Source organism: Megascapheus bottae, chromosome 5, assembly GCF_031878675.1.
Source record: "Megascapheus bottae isolate mThoBot1 chromosome 5, mThoBot2.hap1, whole genome shotgun sequence".
Lineage (NCBI taxonomy): Eukaryota > Metazoa > Chordata > Mammalia > Rodentia > Geomyidae > Megascapheus > Megascapheus bottae.
In genome coordinates this window covers 11909865-11916821 of record NC_143513.1, presented here as the reverse complement: position 1 = coordinate 11916821, position 6957 = coordinate 11909865, and the positions used below count along the sequence as shown (strand labels likewise).

At 57.0% G+C, this 6957-nt stretch overlaps 3 non-coding genes across 3 annotated transcripts; all 3 read left to right on the top strand.

The window, feature by feature from the left end:
* Positions 1–848: 848 nt before the first annotated feature.
* LOC150062901 (5S ribosomal RNA) lies at positions 849–967 on the top strand. Its single transcript, XR_016535741.1, has one exon. It is a non-coding gene; the product is annotated as a 5S ribosomal RNA (ribosomal RNA).
* A 2519-nt stretch (positions 968–3486) lies between these two features.
* LOC150062900 (5S ribosomal RNA) lies at positions 3487–3605 on the top strand. Its single transcript, XR_016535613.1, has one exon. It is a non-coding gene; the product is annotated as a 5S ribosomal RNA (ribosomal RNA).
* Positions 3606–6128: 2523 nt separating this feature from the next.
* LOC150062899 (5S ribosomal RNA) lies at positions 6129–6247 on the top strand. Its single transcript, XR_016535612.1, has one exon. It is a non-coding gene; the product is annotated as a 5S ribosomal RNA (ribosomal RNA).
* The last annotated feature ends 710 nt before the right edge of the window (positions 6248–6957 follow it).

The following is a 6957-nucleotide window of genomic DNA, read 5'->3' as shown; positions in this document are numbered from 1 at the left end:
TCAAGTTTAGCGTCAGGAAGAGGTAGGGGACAGGTTGAAGGTGTGATTTCAGGCAGACATTGTGGCTTAGGGTGAGTCTTGGGAGAGGTTTGGGCTTAGGTGTGGGCTTGAAATCGGGTAGAGGCTTTAGGTGAGGCTTACTGGTGGGGCGAGGAGTGACACTCTCCTTAGGATCCATTTCTGGCTTCGGCTTCCATTTAGGATGAGGTTTAGGTCGAAGGTCCTTCTGAAACAGCACCAGCCAAGTGAATTCCACATTGCTCTGCAAACCCCACTCTTCTCCTCGCATCGTGGCCGGTGGCCAAGCAAGGTCGGGGAGGTAGAGGAGTGAGATCCAAATCTTGAAGAAGCAGCCAAACTCTCCCACATCCATGCAAAGATCACATCGGGCCCTTGGTAGTCGTGGCCTCTGAAGACAAGTGGTGAACCTTGCAAGTCACCTGGCCTTAAAGCTGCTCTTCAACGTGCAACCCTCATGCAGGCTAGAGGGTTACATGGAAGGTGAGCCTCTGGGAAAACAGTCCTGCGTCCTCTGCCTTCCCAAGAGACAGAGAGCAACAGAGACAGACAGACAGACAGACAGACAGAGGGAGAGAGGGTGAGAGGGAGAGAGAGAAAGCGAAAGAGGAGGAGAAAGGCAGCGGTGAGCGGCGGCGAGAGCAGCAGGCTGGGCGCAGAGGCTGTGCTGGGTGGGTTGGATCAGGTCCCCCAAGCAGCGGCAGCAGGTGCGTGTGAGGCCAGAGCGGCAGAGGCAGAGGCTGCAGAGGCTGGCAAGGGTGCAGCGGCGAGCGGAGGCTCCCCGCAGAGGCAGCGAGCAGCAGTTGGGGCTTTGGGAAGCAGTGTGAGGCGTCTACGGCCGTACCACCCTGAACGCGCCCGATCTCGTCTGATCTCGGAAGCTAAGCAGGGTCGGGCCTGGTTAGTACTTGGATGGGAGACCGCCTGGGAATACCGGGTGCTGTAGGCTTTTGCCTCCGCTCCCCAGCCCACTAGGCTGCTTGCTGCCTCACAGCCACTGCCCAATACTTTTAGGCTCACTCACTGCCTCGCACCTCCACCTCAACCCAACATCACACCAGCCACAGGGGAAAAGACAGCTAGCTGTCTGGATGCACAACTCACACCACACAGCCTGGCAGGCACGCAATGCTTTCCACCTAGGAAAAGCAGGAAAACCCAGGCCTGGGCCGGCCTGACGCCCAGCCTCACCGCTGACAGCTTGGCCTGAGACCACACCACATTCCTACACAGGACAGGACACTTCTTCTGGGCAGCACAAAGGCACCTGGCCTCCTCTTGCTCCTGCAATCCTGACCACATCCTCCCAACCACTCCTGAAAAGCAGCTCATGAACACAAGGCTAGGCTTGTGGCTCCAGGACTGAAAGGCCTGCCCGGCCAGCCGGAACTCACACCACCCTGGGTTAAGCCCTGCTACCCCAGATGGCTTGGTTGCGGGCTTGGAGGCTTCCTCCTGCCATGGGTTGAGTTTGCGTGGGCCGGGTAGATGGGCTCATGGGGAAAGTGGATGGAAGTGTACATGGATGCATGGATGCATGGGTAGACAGCTGGATGCATGGCTGACTGGATGGATGGCTGGATGGATGGCTGGATGGATGCCTAGGTGCATAGTGGGTGTATGGATGGATGCGGGCACGCATGCATGCATGGATGGTGGATGCATGCGTGCATGGTTGGGTCGGTGGATGCATGCCTGGATCCACCCATGGATGCCGGGGTGGCTGGCCGTACAGCCTGATTCATGGATGGATGTTGATTGGATGGATGGTGGATGGATGGACGGAGCCACGCGTGGAAGGATGCATGGATGGATGGACTGAAAGATACATAGATAGATAGATAGATAGATAGATAGATAGATAGATAGATAGATAGATTGATAGATACATAGATCGACCGATGGATGGATGGATGGATGGATGGATGGATGGATGGATGGATGGATGGATTGCTGGATGACTGGCTGGCTGGCTGGCTGGCTGGCTGACTGGCTGGCTGGCTGGATGGATGGATGGATGGATGGAGGGATGCTGAGACACTCTGCAGTGTGTACTGACAGTTTCAGCTGGCCTAGCACTGACTGGGAGGCTCTGAGTTCTCTTCCCCACAGTGGGCAAACAAGCAAACACTGGCTGCTTCTTTCCTCTTCTTCCTGCTAGAGACACACGTTGTCCTTTCGCGGGGTGCACTGCATAGACTTGGAAAGTAGCGGCAGGGTAGATGAGGAGGAACGAGGCCCGGGAAACGGGCGCCGGCAACGTTGCCGAGACAAATGCTCCCGGAATTCTGGAGTTCCTGGATTCCAAGCACAGAGCACCCTTTTCTTGCTTGGGTGGAGGGCTTCCACTCCAACCCGAGGCATGGGTGTGTGTTCCAGTGAGGCTTGGCCTCAGGTTGTTAGCCTTCTTGGGAGCCTGAGCACTAAGGATGAGGGGTTCCAGTGGGCTGAGACGTGAGGCCACGGTTCTGCTTCCACTTAGGCTTCCCATTCCTGGTAGGCTAAGCATAGCAACCTAAAGAGGCTGCATCAGAGGTGCCACTGAAGGCTCTCATGAGATGGGAGGCTTAGGGTGACACTGGGCTGGGGCTTTGGCTCCGGGTCAGGGTCAGAATGGGGCTCAAGTTTAGCGTCAGGAAGAGGTAGGGGACAGGTTGAAGGTGTGATTTCAGGCAGACATTGTGGCTTAGGGTGAGTCTTGGGAGAGGTTTGGGCTTAGGTGTGGGCTTGAAATCGGGTAGAGGCTTTAGGTGAGGCTTACTGGTGGGGCGAGGAGTGACACTCTCCTTAGGATCCATTTCTGGCTTCGGCTTCCATTTAGGATGAGGTTTAGGTCGAAGGTCCTTCTGAAACAGCACCAGCCAAGTGAATTCCACATTGCTCTGCAAACCCCACTCTTCCCCTCGCATCGTGGCCGGTGGCCAAGCAAGGTCGGGGAGGTAGAGGAGTGAGATCCAAATCTTGAAGAAGCAGCCAAACTCTCCCACATCCATGCAAAGATCACATCGGGCCCTTGGTAGTCGTGGCCTCTGAAGACAAGTGGTGAACCTTGCAAGTCACCTGGCCTTAAAGCTGCTCTTCAACGTGCAACCCTCATGCAGGCTAGAGGGTTACATGGAAGGTGAGCCTCTGGGAAAACAGTCCTGCGTCCTCTGCCTTCCCAAGAGACAGAGAGCAACAGAGACAGACAGACAGACAGACAGACAGAGGGAGAGAGGGTGAGAGGGAGAGAGAGAAAGCGAAAGAGGAGGAGAAAGGCAGCGGTGAGCGGCGGCGAGAGCAGCAGGCTGGGCGCAGAGGCTGTGCTGGGTGGGGTGGATCAGGTCCCCCAAGCAGCGGCAGCAGGTGCGTGTGAGGCCAGAGCGGCAGAGGCAGAGGCTGCAGAGGCTGGCAAGGGTGCAGCGGCGAGCGGAGGCTCCCCGCAGAGGCAGCGAGCAGCAGTTGGGGCTTTGGGAAGCAGTGTGAGGCGTCTACGGCCATACCACCCTGAACGCGCCCGATCTCGTCTGATCTCGGAAGCTAAGCAGGGTCGGGCCTGGTTAGTACTTGGATGGGAGACCGCCTGGGAATACCGGGTGCTGTAGGCTTTTGCCTCCGCTCCCCAGCCCACTAGGCTGCTTGCTGCCTCACAGCCACTGCCCAATACTTTTAGGCTCACTCACTGCCTCGCACCTCCACCTCAACCCAACATCACACCAGCCACAGGGGAAAAGACAGCTAGCTGTCTGGATGCACAACTCACACCACACAGCCTGGCAGGCACGCAATGCTTTCCACCTAGGAAAAGCAGGAAAACCCAGGCCTGGGCCGGCCTGACGCTCAGCCTCACCGCTGACAGCTTGGCCTGAGACCACACCACATTCCTACACAGGACAGGACATTTCTTCTGGGCAGCACAAAGGCACCTGGCCTCCTCTTGCTCCTGCAATCCTGACCACATCCTCCCAACCACTCCTGAAAAGCAGCTCAAGAACACAAGGCTAGGCTTGTGGCTCCAGGACTGAAAGGCCTGCCCGGCCAGCCGGAACTCACACCACTCTGGGTTAAGCCCTGCTACCCCAGATGGCTTGGTTGCGGGCTTGGAGGCTTCCTCCTGCCATGGGTTGAGTTTGCGTGGGCCGGGTAGATGGGCTCATGGGGAAAGTGGATGGAAGTGTACATGGATGCATGGATGCATGGGTAGACAGCTGGATGCATGGCTGACTGGATGGATGGCTGGATGGATGGCTGGATGGATGCCTAGGTGCATAGTGGGTGTATGGATGGATGCGGGCACGCATGCATGCATGCATGGATGGTGGATGCATGCGTGCATGGTTGGGTCGGTGGATGCATGCCTGGATCCACCCATGGATGCCGGGGTGGCTGGCCGTACAGCCTGATTCATGGATGGATGTTGATTGGATGGATGGTGGATGGATGGACGGAGCCACGCGTGGAAGGATGCATGGATGGATGGACTGAAAGATACATAGATAGATAGATAGATAGATAGATAGATAGATAGATAGATAGATAGATTGATAGATACATAGATCGACCGATGGATGGATGGATGGATGGATGGATGGATGGATGGATGGATGGATGGATTGCTGGATGACTGGCTGGCTGGCTGGCTGGCTGGCTGACTGGCTGGCTGGCTGGATGGATGGATGGATGGATGGAGGGATGCTGAGACACTCTGCAGTGTGTACTGACAGTTTCAGCTGGCCTAGCACTGACTGGGAGGCTCTGAGTTCTCTTCCCCACAGTGGGCAAACAAGCAAACACTGGCTGCTTCTTTCCTCTTCTTCCTGCTAGAGACACACGTTGTCCTTTCGCGGGGTGCACTGCATAGACTTGGAAAGTAGCGGCAGGGTAGATGAGGAGGAACGAGGCCCGGGAAACGGGCGCCGGCAACGTTGCCGAGACAAATGCTCCCGGAATTCTGGAGTTCCTGGATTCCAAGCACAGAGCACCCTTTTCTTGCTTGGGTGGAGGGCTTCCACTCCAACCCGAGGCATGGGTGTGTGTTCCAGTGAGGCTTGGCCTCAGGTTGTTAGCCTTCTTGGGAGCCTGAGCACTAAGGATGAGGGGTTCCAGTGGGCTGAGACGTGAGGCCACGGTTCTGCTTCCACTTAGGCTTCCCATTCCTGGTAGGCTAAGCATAGCAACCTAAAGAGGCTGCATCAGAGGTGCCACTGAAGGCTCTCATGAGATGGGAGGCTTAGGGTGACACTGGGCTGGGGCTTTGGCTCCGGGTCAGGGTCAGAATGGGGCTCAAGTTTAGCGTCAGGAAGAGGTAGGGGACAGGTTGAAGGTGTGATTTCAGGCAGACATTGTGGCTTAGGGTGAGTCTTGGGAGAGGTTTGGGCTTAGGTGTGGGCTTGAAATCGGGTAGAGGCTTTAGGTGAGGCTTACTGGTGGGGCGAGGAGTGACACTCTCCTTAGGATCCATTTCTGGCTTCGGCTTCCATTTAGGATGAGGTTTAGGTCGAAGGTCCTTCTGAAACAGCACCAGCCAAGTGAATTCCACATTGCTCTGCAAACCCCACTCTTCCCCTCGCATCGTGGCCGGTGGCCAAGCAAGGTCGGGGAGGTAGAGGAGTGAGATCCAAATCTTGAAGAAGCAGCCAAACTCTCCCACATCCATGCAAAGATCACATCGGGCCCTTGGTAGTCGTGGCCTCTGAAGACAAGTGGTGAACCTTGCAAGTCACCTGGCCTTAAAGCTGCTCTTCAACGTGCAACCCTCATGCAGGCTAGAGGGTTACATGGAAGGTGAGCCTCTGGGAAAACAGTCCTGCGTCCTCTGCCTTCCCAAGAGACAGAGAGCAACAGAGACAGACAGACAGACAGACAGACAGAGGGAGAGAGGGTGAGAGGGAGAGAGAGAAAGCGAAAGAGGAGGAGAAAGGCAGCGGTGAGCGGCGGCGAGAGCAGCAGGCTGGGCGCAGAGGCTGTGCTGGGTGGGGTGGATCAGGTCCCCCAAGCAGCGGCAGCAGGTGCGTGTGAGGCCAGAGCGGCAGAGGCAGAGGCTGCAGAGGCTGGCAAGGGTGCAGCGGCGAGCGGAGGCTCCCCGCAGAGGCAGCGAGCAGCAGTTGGGGCTTTGGGAAGCAGTGTGAGGCGTCTACGGCCATACCACCCTGAACGCGCCCGATCTCGTCTGATCTCGGAAGCTAAGCAGGGTCGGGCCTGGTTAGTACTTGGATGGGAGACCGCCTGGGAATACCGGGTGCTGTAGGCTTTTGCCTCCGCTCCCCAGCCCACTAGGCTGCTTGCTGCCTCACAGCCACTGCCCAATACTTTTAGGCTCACTCACTGCCTCGCACCTCCACCTCAACCCAACATCACACCAGCCACAGGGGAAAAGACAGCTAGCTGTCTGGATGCACAACTCACACCACACAGCCTGGCAGGCACGCAATGCTTTCCACCTAGGAAAAGCAGGAAAACCCAGGCCTGGGCCGGCCTGACGCTCAGCCTCACCGCTGACAGCTTGGCCTGAGACCACACCACATTCCTACACAGGACAGGACATTTCTTCTGGGCAGCACAAAGGCACCTGGCCTCCTCTTGCTCCTGCAATCCTGACCACATCCTCCCAACCACTCCTGAAAAGCAGCTCAAGAACACAAGGCTAGGCTTGTGGCTCCAGGACTGAAAGGCCTGCCCGGCCAGCCGGAACTCACACCACTCTGGGTTAAGCCCTGCTACCCCAGATGGCTTGGTTGCGGGCTTGGAGGCTTCCTCCTGCCATGGGTTGAGTTTGCGTGGGCCGGGTAGATGGGCTCATGGGGAAAGTGGATGGAAGTGTACATGGATGCATGGATGCATGGGTAGACAGCTGGATGCATGGCTGACTGGATGGATGGCTGGATGGATGGCTGGATGGATGCCTAGGTGCATAGTGGGTGTATGGATGGATGCGGGCACGCATGCATGCATGCATGGATG